The following is a 14,160-nucleotide window of genomic DNA, read 5'->3' on the forward strand; positions in this document are numbered from 1 at the left end:
GAGGGCAGTTGAGAGTCAACCACATTGCTGTGGGTCTGGAGTCACATGTAGTCCACAGCAGGTAAAGATGGCAGTTTCCTTCCCTAAAGGACATTAGTGAACCAGAGATAACAAGGTGTAGAGCTGGATGAACACAGCAGGCCAAGCAGCATCAGAGGAGCAGGAAGGCTGATGTTTCGGACCTAACCCTTCTTCAGAAATGGGGGAAGGGAAGGGGGATCTGAAATAAATAGGGAGAGAGGGGGAGGCAGAAAGAAGATGGATAGAGGAGAAGATAGGTGGAGAGGAGACAGACCGGTCAAAGAGACGGGGATGGAGCCAGTAAAGGTGAGTGTAGGTGGGGAGGTAGGGAGGAGATAGGTCAGTCCAGGGAGGACGGACAGGTCAAGGGGGCGGGATGAGGTTAGTAGGTAGGAGATGAGGGTGGGGCTTGAGGTGGGAGGAAGGACAGGTCAGGGAGGTGGGGATGAGCTGGGCTGGTTTTGGAATGCGGTCGGGGGAGGGGAGATTTTGAAGCTTGTGAAGTCATTAGTGAACCACATGGGTTTTACTCCAACAATTGACAATGGATTCATGGTCATCATTAGATTCTTAAATTCAGATTTTTTTTTTAAATTGAATTCAAATTCCACCAACTGCCATGGCAGGATTCAAACCTGGGTCTCCAAAGCATTAGCTGGGTCTCTAGATTAACAGTCTAGTGATAACACCACTAAGCCATTGCCTCTCCAGAGGTAAACCTTCCAGATAGGTTTGGCTTCAAAATTACAAACACCACTACAATAAAGATAACTACACATCACACTATCCTTGTTTATTTCCCAGATTTGGAGAGAGACTAAGGGTTTCTACAAACATAAGAAATAGAAGCAGTGTTAGACCATTCTGCCCCTGCAGCCTGTTCCGTCATTCTGATCTGTTTGTATTTTGAATTCCACATTCCCAGCAGTGTTCAGGGATGTGTAGGTTAGGAGCGTTAGCCAAGGGAAATGTAGGGTTACAGGGAAAGGGTAGAGGGATGGGTCAGGGTGGTGGCCTGTTTCCACACTGTATGGATTCTATCCTTACCCACAAAGGGCACCTGAGTGCTGTTAAAGTGAACAATGATGCTGTGAAGCAGACAATAGTTTATTAGTATATGGAAGAGTTCACTAGAAATGGTGTAGTTGATACACTCAATGAGAAATCCGTTCAAATGTGTCCCATATCTCTTCAACAAACGCATGGCGACAAATCCAAAGAAGAACAAAGAGCAGCTCCCCCAATCTTTGTGTCAAGCTACTAATCAGACCATCTACATTCTCCTCGAAATTGCTTTTAAATATTACAAACAACAGGAGTCCAGGCACTGATCCCTGCAGAACACCACTGGTCACAGATCTCCAGTCAGAAAAATAACCTTCCACTGCTACTCTCTTGTCTTCTATGACTAAACTAGTTCTGTATCCATCTTACCAGTTTATCACAGATCCCACGTGACTTTACTTTTTGTCTCAGCCAACCGTGAGGGACCATGACAAAGGACTTACTAAAGTCCACAGAAACAATATCCACCATCCTGACCTCATCAATCATCTCTGTCACTTCCTCAAAAAAATCTCAAGCTTGTGAGGCACAACTTTCCCCATACAAAGCCATGCTGCCTATCACTAATAAGGCCATATTTTTCCAAAAGTAAGCAAATACTGTTCCTAAGAAACTGAACAATGATGCTATGAGGCAGACAACAGTTTATCAGCATATGGTAGAGTTCACTAGAAATGGTGTAGTTTCACTCAGTGAAAAATCTGTCAAAACATGTCCCACATCTCTACAACAAACCCATGGCAACAAATCCAAAGAAGAACAAAGAACAGCTCCCCCAATCTTTGTGTCATCTGCAACCCTCCTCCCATAATTTCTCTACTACTGACATAAAGCTCACCAGCCTGTAATTTCTTGGATTATCCCTGTTGACCTTCTGAAACAAATAAACAATGTTGGCTACTCTCCAGTCCTCTAGGACCTCTCCTGTGATTAAAAAGGATACAAAATTTCTGACAAGGGCCCAGCAATTTCCCTCCCTGCCTCCCTCAGCATTCTGGGATAGATCCAATCAGGTCCTAGGAACGTGTCTACCTTAATGCTTTTTGAAACACCAAACACCTCCTCCTTTCTCATATTGTACATGACCCAGAATATCAACATATCCCTCCTGAAACTCACCATCCAACATGTTATTTTCCTTTGTGAACATTAATGCAAAGTATTCATTACTCAAAGTAATCAAACTTTCACCAGTTCTATGCATAAATTCCCTCCCTTTGTCCTTGAGTGAGCCTACCCTTTCCCTAGCTACTGTCTTGCTCCATATAAATGCATAAAATGCCTTCGGATTTTCTTTAATTCAGTTTGCCAAAGACTTTTCAAGGCCCCTTTTAGCCTTCCTACTTCCTTGTTTGAGTTCTTTCCTGTTGTCTTTATCTTCTTCAAGGGCTTTATCTATCTTCCTTTTCCTTTTTAACTAAGCTCTCAATTTCTCTTGTCATCCAAAGATCCTGAATCTTGCCATTCTTATCCTACATTTTCACAGGAATATGCTGGTCTGAAACTCTAATAACTGCCCTTTAAAAGATTCCCACATTCCAGATGTGTATTTACTCTCAAACAACAGCCACCAATCTACATTCCCCAGTTCCTGCCCAATGTTGTGGTAGTTAGCCTTCCACCAACTTAGTACTTTCACCTGAGAACTACTCTTATCCTTATCCAAAAGTAACTTTATACTTACAGAATTATGGTCACTGTTCTCAAAATTCTCCCCCATTGAAACTTTGATGACCTGTCCAGGCTCATTCCTCAAAAGCAAGTCGAGTGTGGCCTCTTCTCTTGTTGGATTATTTACATATTGTTTCAAAAATCCATCCTGAACACAACTAATAAATGCCACCCTGCACCACCTGCCAACTCACCCCATCATCCAAGCCCCTGGCACTAAGGGTGTTCCAGTCAATAGAGAGGAAGTTAAAATCACCCACCAAAACAGCCCTGTTGTTTGCACATTTTCCATAATCTGTCACATTTATGTTCCTGTATCACTCACTGGCTGTTGGGAGATATGTAGTACAATCCCATCAAAGTGATTGCACCCTTCTTATTCCTGTGTTCTCCCCATCTGTCCTCGCTGGATGAGCCCTCCAAGGTGTGCTCCCTCGGTATAGCTGTTATATTCTCCCTAATCTGTAACGCAACTCCTCCACCTCTTTTATATCCCACTCTAGCTCATCTGAAACATCTAAATCCCAGGACGTTAAACTGCCAGTCTTGTCCTTCTCTCAACCAAGTCTCTGTAATAGGTACATTATAGTTATATATATATTAATCCAAGGTCTAAGTTCATCTGTCTTACCTGTCAAACTCTTTGCATTAAAGCAAATACACCTCAGGCCTCCAATCCTGCCATGTTCAGTAACCTTTTCATCTTTGTCCTTCCTCATAGTCTTACTGGCCTTAGTCTCAGATTCCTCCTTGGTCATTTTACTTGTTGACCTACTTTTCTGGTTCTCGCCCCCGCTGCCACACTAGTTTAAACAATCACAAGTGGCACTGGCAAACCTCCCTGCCAGGATCTTGGTGCCCTTTCAGTTTGGGTGAAACCTGTCCTTCTTATATAGGCCCCACAAACCCCAGAAGACCACCCAATGGTCCACATAGCTGAAGCCCTCATTCCTACACCAGCTCTTTCGCCAAGTATCTTCCTTTTCCTCGTCTTGTTGGCATGTGCAATAATCCCGAGATATAATCCTAGAGGTCCTGCTTTTTAATTTCCTACCTAACTCTGTTAACTCCTTTTGCAGGACCTCACCTCTCTCTCTTTCTGCCTCTGCCTGTTAGTACCAATATAGAAACACAACCTGCTGCACACCAACTCCCCTTCAGAATATCATGTGCTCGCTCAGACACATCCTTGACCCTAGCACCAGGGGAGGCATCACATCATCCTGGAGTCTTGCTTGCAGCCACAGAAATACCTATCTGTGTCCCTGGATAGACAGTTCCTTATCACTACTACTTACTAACATTTTGACCCTTCTTGCTGTACACCAGTGCTAGGCGTGGTGCCACTGATCAGCTTTCCCTTGAGAAGCCATTCCTCCCCAAAATGGTTTACCGGTTTGAGAGGGGAATGGCCAGAAGGGACCCCTGCACTGTCTGCCAATGCTGACTTGTCTTCCAACTCTTCTCTATCTCTATAGCCCTTATGGGTGTTGTGACCAGCTCGCTACACGTGCCATCCATGCCATTCTCAGCCTCTTGGATGTTCCATAGAGAGTCCAACCACAGTTCCAGGCTTTTCCATATGGCAAATCAGGAGCAGCAGCTGAACACACTTCCTGCATATGTGGTCAGCACGAACACTAGAAATGTCCCTGATTTCCCATATATTTCAGGTGGAGCACACCACTGGGCCCAGTTGTCCTGCCAATTCAAACCTTATCAACTAAATTAACTACAGACTATAGACCTTAGCTACAGATGTGTGTCACCAAACTCAGGTCTCTCTCTCTCCCGCTCTCCATTCCTTGCAGACTACGACTATAAAAATTTTAGAAGTTTATGTCTCTCCAGACACTGCTCACTCAATCTGCAAACCTGGTTACTGAGCAGCCAAACCAAGGTCACATGATGTTCTCCTGAGTTCCGCCCTAGATTCACCCACAGGTTCACTCTGACTGACCCCTCTCTCCAGATATCTAGAACATAGAACATAGAACAGTACAGCACAGTACAGGCCCTTCGGCCTACAATGTTGTGCCGAACTTTTACCCTAAACCTAAGGTCTATCTAACCTCCATTCCTACCTTATACTATCATCCATATGCCTAATTAGTAGCTGCTTAAATGCCCCTAATGAGACCAACTCCACTACCCTCTCTGGTAATGCATTCCACGCCCCTACCACTCTCTGAGTAAAGAACCTACCTCTGACGTCTCCCCTATATCTACCTCCACTCACTTGAAAACTATGCCCCCTCGCAATAGCTACCTCCACTCTAGGAAAAAGTCTCTGGCTATCCACTCTATCTGTACCTCTGATCATTTTGTACACCTCTATCAAGTCACCTCTCATCCTTCGTCGTTCTAAAGAGAAAAGCCCTAGCTCTCTCAACCTTTCCTCGTAAGGCCTTCCCTCCATTCCAGGCAACATCCTAGTAAATCTCCTATGCACCTTTTCCAATGCTTCCACATCTTTCCTGTAATGAGACGACCAGAACTCGACACAACACTCCAGATGTGGCCAAACCAGGGTTCTGTATAGCTGGAGCATAACTTCACGGCCCTTGAACTCAATCCCTCTATTAATGAAAGCTAACACACCATATGCCTTCTTAACAACTCTATCCACCTGGGTGGAAGCTTTCAGGGAACTGTGGACATGAACCCCAAGATCCCTCTGCTCCTCCACACTGTCAAGAATCTTTCTGTTAGCCCTATATTCTGCTTTCAAATTTGTCCTTCCAAAATGAATCACCTCACACTTTTCAGGGTTAAACTCCATCTGCCACTTCTCAGCCCAACTCTGCATCCTATCAATGTCCCTTTGTAACCTAGAACAGCCCTCCGCACTATCCACAACTCGACCCACCTTCGTATCGTCCGCGAACGTACTAATCCACCCTTCCACTCCTACATCCAAATCATTTACAAAAATCACAAATAGAAGAGGACCCAGGACAGATCCTTGTGGTACACCACTCGTAACTGAGCACCATGATGAATATTTCCCATCCACTACCACCCTTTGTCTTCTAAGGGTCAGCCAATTCCGAATCCAATCTGCCACATTTCCCCCTATCCCATGCCTCATTACCTTCTGCATGAGCCTACCATGGGGAACCTTATCAAACGCCTTACTTAAATCCATGTATACCACATCCAATGCTCTACCTTCATCCACGTGTTTGGTCACCTCTTCAAAGAATTAAAATCTATCCTGATGTTCACCCCCCCCCGGTTCACTCTGACTGACCCCACTCTTCAGGTACTTATCGTGCTGTTCACTCCCTGGGTTTGCTCTCCTTTGCTTTGTTGCTACTGCTGTCACTGCTCAGACTGGCCTTGGCGAGCAGTCAGTGTTGGAGAAACAGCCCAGGCCAACAATAATTTGTGCTTGTTGTTTATGTTCCACATTGAGAGTACTGTGCAGTGTTGGTGATGGGTTGCAGAACATTTAGCTCTCATCATTCTTTCAGGAGATCTCAATTGGATTGATACAAAATCCATCATGGGTGGAATCTAATAGCACCCTCAATGACATGGGCTACAGCGTGATCATTGGTAGAATTGGACAAGAAGGCTGGCATGCAATAGTGAGAATGGTAGAGCATGAGCCTTGGTGGGAAATGGATGCAGTAGCAGAAGTAGAGCTGGTGTGAGGTATTGGAGAGAAGATGTTGGCACTTAACCTGGTGGATTGGAAAAATAGATTGACCTTCCTCCACTGCACACTGCTCCCAGTGGCTAAGGCTGCTCTAACCTGGGTGTCTACATCAGATCGGGATAGCATGGTCTGGTATCGTCACTTGGACTGCTGGTTCTGGGGCAGGAGGAAGTCTTACATCAGTTCCACCTCCCACATGCAGGACGCTGTGTGTCAAGTGGGTTGCAGAATTCCCCTCCTCTGCCACGTCCATGGCAAATGTCAGGAACCATCAGGGCAGGTCCTAAGTGATACCGTTTGTGCTCAAAGATGCTGTAGGTGCAAGGCATGGTCATCTTTTACCGAATATCCACCGGGCGGCGAATTGTTCCAGGAACGGCTCGTGGCAGAAATGGTGGAAATTGGACATCCATGAGGCCTTATGGCAACAAACCTGCCAACAAATCCTAAAACAACTCAGACTTAGCCAAAAAAAAAGCACATGCCACTGAGTTTACGGCAGTATATGAAACAGGTGTGTAATTGGACATGTTGCCAATCTAGCTTATATCTCCCAAGCAGCTATAGAAGAGAGTAAATCATGTGATGTCTTATCACTTCTCTGTGAAGAAAGGCCATTAGAATTAACCCATTAACAAGTCAACATCCAATACAATGCATTATACCACGCATAGCAAATTGCTGGAAATTGATGCACAAATTCCATCATTTTAGCCATCAACATTACAGCCAAACTGTTCACCCTGAGACCTAATAAGTCAGAGTGGTGGAGTTCTGAACAATTTATTCATATTCTACTTCTCACCTATCAATCTGCACTATACTTCCTAACTGGGGGAAACAATACCCATCTGACAAACATGACATTAACAGATCCAACGAGAATGCCAGAATGAAGTCGAAAGGATCACAAAATGAGAATCTTCACTTTAACAAGCAATGGGGAGGCAATGGCCTAGCGGTATTATCGCTGGACTGTTAATCTGGGGACCTAGGTTCAAATCCTGCTATGGAAAATAGTGGAATATTGAATTCAATAAATAGCTGGAATTAAGAGTCTAATGATGACCGTGAATCCATTGTTGATTGTTGATTGTTGATTGTTGAGGGGTCCCATCTGGTTCACTCAAGTCCTTTAGGGAAGGAAACTGCCATCCTTACCTGGTCTGGCCTGCATGTGACTCCAGACCCACTGCAATGTGGTTGACTCTGGGCAATTAGGGATGGGTGCTTAATGCTGCCCAGCCAGCGACGCCCTCATCCGGTGAATGAATTAAAAATAAAGCATGAAGCTCAAGCAGCCATGATCTACACTTGGAAATTTGCATCAAGTGATCAAGTTGCAGTCATAAACTCACTTCATCTCTGCCTGGAGAAAAGCAGATATAGACTGTTGTAGGGTACCAATGCTAATCTGTTGGACAGCATAAAGAAAAGCTTGATAGTGACCAGACCACAATATTTTGAGGACAGCAATTATAAGGATCCATTTCCTTTTCTGATGTGTGACCACAACATTAATCACTCCCCTCAGCAAGCTTATGATGCAGAACAAAAACCTCAAAGTGCGTGTTTTCTCAGCATTCTTGTCAACAACTTTATTATTTCAAAGACTATTTGTGGACTTGCAGAAAATGAGCTTTAAAAAAACCAATTCAGAAACTGAGCTCTAAGAAGTGAATTGATGCAGACATATTTGTTGTTTGTGATGCTTTAACTAAACAAGGGGAAAAAAGTTTCATAGATAACACAGTGTGGAGCTGGAGGAACACAGTGGGCCAGGCAGAATCAGAGCAGGAAAGTTGACATTTTGGGTTGGGACTCTTCTTCAGAAATGGGGAGGGGGTAAGGGAACTGGGAAATAAATAGAGAGGAGGGGTGGGACTGGAAGGTAGGTGGGATGATGATAGGTGAGTGCAGGTAGGGAGTGGTGGGGATTGGTTTTATATTCACTTATTCAATTGTTCAATGTTTGATCACTGCTGACTTTTTCACTGTTCATGGTGCTATTAATCAAACCTGAGTGTGCATACAGAAGGAACGATAAACTAAAAAGAAACAAGCAACAACAACCTCTAAGTTTGAGCAAGTAGATGTTTTGAAACATTGAATAAAACTCATATTAAGACGTAGACGCTGGCATGGTATCTCTGCACATCTTCAAGGTATAAAATACAATGATAGGCTCAATATAAGTACATGTCAAACACTGTAAAACAATCTGAATACAGGAGATGAAGGGAGAATTTAGTTTAGCCTGGACTAGGCATCAAATACATTTAGTAAATGATTATTTTTCTGAAGAAGTGTCACTTCGGACTTAAAGCTTTTTCTCGCTCCACAGATGTTGCCAGACCTGCTGGGTTCCTCCGTCAATTTATGATTTTATTTCAGATTTCTAGCATCCGCAATATTTTGCCTTTATTCACCTTGTGCCTGATGATCTTGGAAAAGTGCTGCTTGGCCTTCCTTGTAATTACAGTGGGCACTCTCCAAGCAGTTGGGTGACCCAAGCCTACTTTGTATGATTACAAAGAGCCACAAAATACACAATCTGAAGAGTACAGGTCAAATGCAATCGCAGTGTTTTTTGCTGTGGAGCCAGAATGCAATCTCTCCTCGCTCAACAACAAAACGTTTTGTCCACAGTCGGCACTCCTGCTTCTCCTGGCTCCACACCAAGGTTAAGTTAAAACTAAAAGCTGATTTCTTTCTTCCCTCGCAATCTCTTGAGGTCAGCCAAATAAAGGCACTGCTGGTTAGGCTGCTATTGAAGTTTGAAAACTAGTTTGAGCATGCAGGCACATGTTCTGGCTAGTAATGAATGTTCTACAATTTTTTTTATTCATTCACAGGATGAGGGCATCACTAGCTAGGTCAGCATTTATTGCCCATCCCTAATTACTCAGAGAGTGGTTTAAGAGTCAAGTACGTTGCTGTGGGTCTGGAGTCACATGTAGGCCAGACTAGGTAAAGATGGCAGATTTCCTTCCCTAAAGGACATTAGTGAACCGGATGGGTTTTTCCCCAACATTTCATGGTGATCATTAATTCCAATTTTTTAAAAAAATTGAATTCAAATTGCATTGTCTGCCATAGAAGGATTTGAACCCAGGGCCCCCAAAACATTGCATGGGTTTCTGAATTAATAGCTTAGTGATAATACCACTAAGCCCTTGGCTCTCCAAATGTTACAAATGTTCCAGATAGACCCTGAAGCAAGCTTAAGAGCCTTCTCTGCAGTTTAAATCAGACAAACACCAGGGAATCTTGGTGTCTACGGATCTTATTTTGGACAACTGTGCTGTGTATCGAAGATGTCCTTTGCTGTATCATTGGTGGACATGCCTTTTACTGCTAAGTCTTTAAACTCTCTAATTCCCTCCATACGTCTCTATCCTCCTTGGAGACATGCCTCAAAATCTGCTTCTTCAATCGATGCCTTTCTTGTCCAAATATCTCCTTACATAGTTCAGTGTCAAATCTTGCTTGACACCAATTCAGCACAATGTGATAGGATGTTTTACTACCTTATAAATGCAACTGTCGTTGTTGTAGTAGCAGAAATGAATTCAGTAATGGGCAGAGCCACAACTGGCTAAGCACACATTGGTAAATATTGTAACACATTACAATTCATAATCAAACACTCGTGATGGTCAAGGGCTTTTTACATCCATGTGGAGGATTGGCAAGAGGAAAGGAGTCCGATAGGTGACTAGAACATGCCAATGACCACTAAACTGTTCCAGAGCTAACAGTGACCATGCCAGAAAGTTAGAGAGGAGATCAGATTAGTACTGCATGCTTAGCATCTCCATACTTAACATGCAAAAATAATTAAGGGGTGCCAATTTAAGGCTGAGATGAGGAGGAATTTCTTCTTTAAGAGGGTTATGAGTCTTTGGAATTCCTCACTGCAGACAATTGTGGGGGCAGATTCCTTGTGTATATTTAAGGCTGAAACAGATGCTTGATCAGTCAGGGAAGCAAGGGTTATGGGGGAAATGCAGACAAATTATTGAGAAGTGTCGGATCAGGCATGATCCTTTGAATGGCAAAGGAGGCTCCTGTTCCTATTTCTTCATGTCTTATGGTCCTAAAAAAAACAATTTGCCCCTGATGTTGGCAGAAGCTTTTCTACAGCTCATGACCAAATTCAACAAACTAAAAAATGCATTGAGTCCTCATTGCAAAATGATATCTTCATGAGAGAAGCACATTCAAGACATGGTTAAATTGTCAATGTGCAGAAAAATAACGTACCACTAAGGAAAAATTAACAGCCTCACAGCAATGCAATTGAGTGATTGCTGAAAAAATATATAGTTTGTTACAATTTTTTATCTGGTAGCCTTCTGAATAATTTGCAAGAAAGGTCTGTGGCATTTGTCAACATTTAAATATTGCTGTAAAAAGACATAGCACGTTGATGCTTTCCGTCCTGCACTGATCAGGATAATGATGTGAAATTGTAAGTCCCACCTGGTCAGGATGGTCAGTAACTTGCTTATTGTGAATAGATGAAATCATATCCTGTTTCATACAATCTGTCTTGGTCAATTTGAGTCAAACTACCTTGTTTAAATTTAAACAAAACTTAGCAGTTAACTGTCAGTTATCTTCTAACTGGTGCATTTTCCATGACTACACCTCTCCCAATCACCATCCATTTGCTAAACAATCAGCACTCTCATCTGACACAGTATAAGAAGGTTGCTTTCTCTTTACGTTGGTATTTCTTATGAATTGTCCTGATGTGTGCAAGATGGAAAACATCGAGAAAATGTGTCTTGTTTCAGCATCACTCAAGCTATACGCTACAAAATCACTAGTAATATTGCAAATATGTTTGTGCAAGTTATATAAAAATTTGACAAAATAAAGTAGAAATGTTCAACTAGGCTTTAACTGTGAAGGGAAAAAAGTATGGTGAACATTTAAATCTGAATAGTTCCATTTTTTATTTGGTTTTCTCTCAGATTGCCAAGACCTACACTGTTTTGCTTTAGTCAAAGAAATAACAAGTTGGTTGGAGTTTTTAAGTGACTGCTATGTAAATGAATAATGTCCCAAAGAAAACTTCAAGATTAGTTCTCTCTGCTTGTCTCAATTAGCAGTGCTTGTGTTTCTAAGTCAGAAGGCTGTAGATCTAAGTGTCCATCCCAAGGTTTGAATTGAAAGTCAGTTTAAAATTGAGGAGCGTTGCTTCGTTGGAAGTGCTGCACTTTCACTGACCCATCAATTGGTTAAGGTCCAAAGGGAACACAAAGAATAGGTGTTCCACCCAGGTCCTGGCCAGATTAATTATTTCATTTATTAATTTCCATTTGCAGGATTTGCATGTTAAATGATATAATATTTGTCTGCATAACTTTTTCTAACTAATTACCACTACACAAGATGTGACTGAGAAAGAACAGTTCATTTCAACAATCAGAACACATTAAACAAACAGAAAGATACACTTATTTAATAAACCTGCTGAAAGCATGCATCATTTTTTATCCCACTTGGTTTTATTGCTTCCACGTCGAGCCTTGCAGTGAAAACTGTGAATTCCTGAAATGCTACTCTTTCCCCCTGCAATCTGCATTCCTCTCTACTAAAGAGCATTTCTATTTATTACTACCGTTAAGCCATTAGACATGAAAAGAACATCAGCGTGCTTTAAAGTGCAGATTAGGTGAAAGAATGCCAATGTTCTACCTCTTTTTCTCTTAAGAACACGCAAATTTAATTTCGAGAAACAGTTGGCAAATTGCTGCAAAATGTGAAAACAGAGGAATTGCTTTTAGCTGAATCAGAGATAGTGGGAACTGCAGATGCTGGAGAATCCGAGACAACAAGGTGCAGGGCTGGATGAACACAGCAGGCCAAGCAGCATCATAGGAGCAATTGCTTTTAGCTGTTAGTTCAAATTGCATTTTACACTTCACAAGGCAACCTGGGTTCTACTTTCATTTTTGTGATTTTCCTCAGTTTGTAGATATCTACTAATGTGGATACTCTGCCTTGAGCAACTACCAATTTCCAGTGTCAGACTCAGCAATTGAGAGGTGGAAGGGACTAACTAGTCTAACCTATTCTTCTAACTGCTATAAAACCTGTCTTATCTAAATCACAACAATGAAGGCAAGAGAGCAATGAGCACAGAATGCAGCTGAAACAGCGTTCAAAAACCTGAGAATTTGCTGAATAAGGGAGTGAATCTTAAACATTAACGTTTTTTTTAAATCTAGTAGTGCTTCATTGAAATCATGAATTAATTTGACCTTATTCTTTAAAGAGCATAAAATCTCAATCGCATATATAAGGAAGGCTAAAGTGCAAAGGGTGTGGAGCGCAGTTAAGAAGATTGTAGAAGGAAAGGGACCAAAAGGGTCCTTTCATTTTATAACTTTCTCAGCCTCCAGGACACTGAGATTGAAAAACTTGCTTGAAAGGGGTCAGAAAATTGGAAACTGCATGATTAGGGCCAGACAGGTATCTGAATATCAGGACTGTGCACTGAGAGCTGGGGTTGAAGCTGATTGCTGAGTATATGGTAAGTTACAGCACTGCAGATCAGCTCAGCCAAGTGGAATTTACATTCTGCAGTGTGTGGGAGGTCATGGATGCACCGTGTGTCCTAAATCAACAAATCTGCAGGAAGTCTCACTGTGTGCAGAAGCTTGAGTTCCAGGAATTGGTAATCTACTGGTGGCTGGAGTCACTATTGTCCATCGATGTGGTAGAGAGCTACAGGGATAGGATATTGGGGAGGTAGCTTCGTAGCAATTATAGGACATCCTTCTGAGAGAAGGTGAACAGCTGGAGATCATGGTCCATTTTTGGTACCAAGAACATAGGTAGGAATAAGGGTAATGTCCTGAGGGTAGAGCTAGGGAAGAAATTAACAAGCAAGACTTCAAGAGCAGTCATTGCCAAATTACTTCCAGTGTAAGTGAGCAAAAGAACATCAGGACTGATCAATTGAACACATGGCTGGAGAATCGGTGTAGGAGGAAGAACATCAGATTTCTAAGGCCTTGGGACCAGTTCTGGGCAGATGGGATGTGTGCAAGTTGGACAGGCTACACTTTAACAGGACTGGGACTAATATGCTCTTTAAGAAGGTGGTGCATGCTGAATGTCACAGTTCATGGTCCAAGGGGAGGCGATGGCCTAGTGGTATTAATCCAGCGACCCAGATCATGTTCTGAGCACCTGGGTTCGAACGCCGCCATGGCCAGATGGTGGAATTTGAATTCAATAAATATCTGGAATTAAGAGTCTAATGATGACCATGAATCCATTGTTGATTGTTGGGGAAAAACCCATCTGGTTCACTAATGCCCTTTAGGAAAGGAAACTGTCATCTTCTCTGGTCTGGCCTGCATATGACTCAAGACCCACAACAAAGTGGTTGACTCTTAACTGCCCTCTAGGCAATTAGGGATGGGTAATAAATACTGCCTGGCCAGCGAAGCCCTCATCCCATGAATGAATAAAGAATGGAAGTGAATCGCATCTGACCGTGTCCTGAGATGTCAGTGTGGGATGTCCAACATTGGAGGTCCTTTGGATTGAGCAACAAGATCAAGTTGACAGGTACCTGCTCTGACTTCCATGTCAATATTTCTTAATATTGAACAAAAACAAAGTTACTGGAAAAGCTCAGCAGGTCTGGCAGCATCTGTGGAGGAGAAAACAGAGTTAACGTTTCGGGTCCGGTGACCCTTCCTCAGAACCCAGCA

This window comes from Rhincodon typus, chromosome 3, assembly GCF_021869965.1.
Source record: "Rhincodon typus isolate 14 chromosome 3, sRhiTyp1.1, whole genome shotgun sequence".
In the NCBI taxonomy this organism is placed as follows: Eukaryota; Metazoa; Chordata; class Chondrichthyes; order Orectolobiformes; family Rhincodontidae; genus Rhincodon; species Rhincodon typus.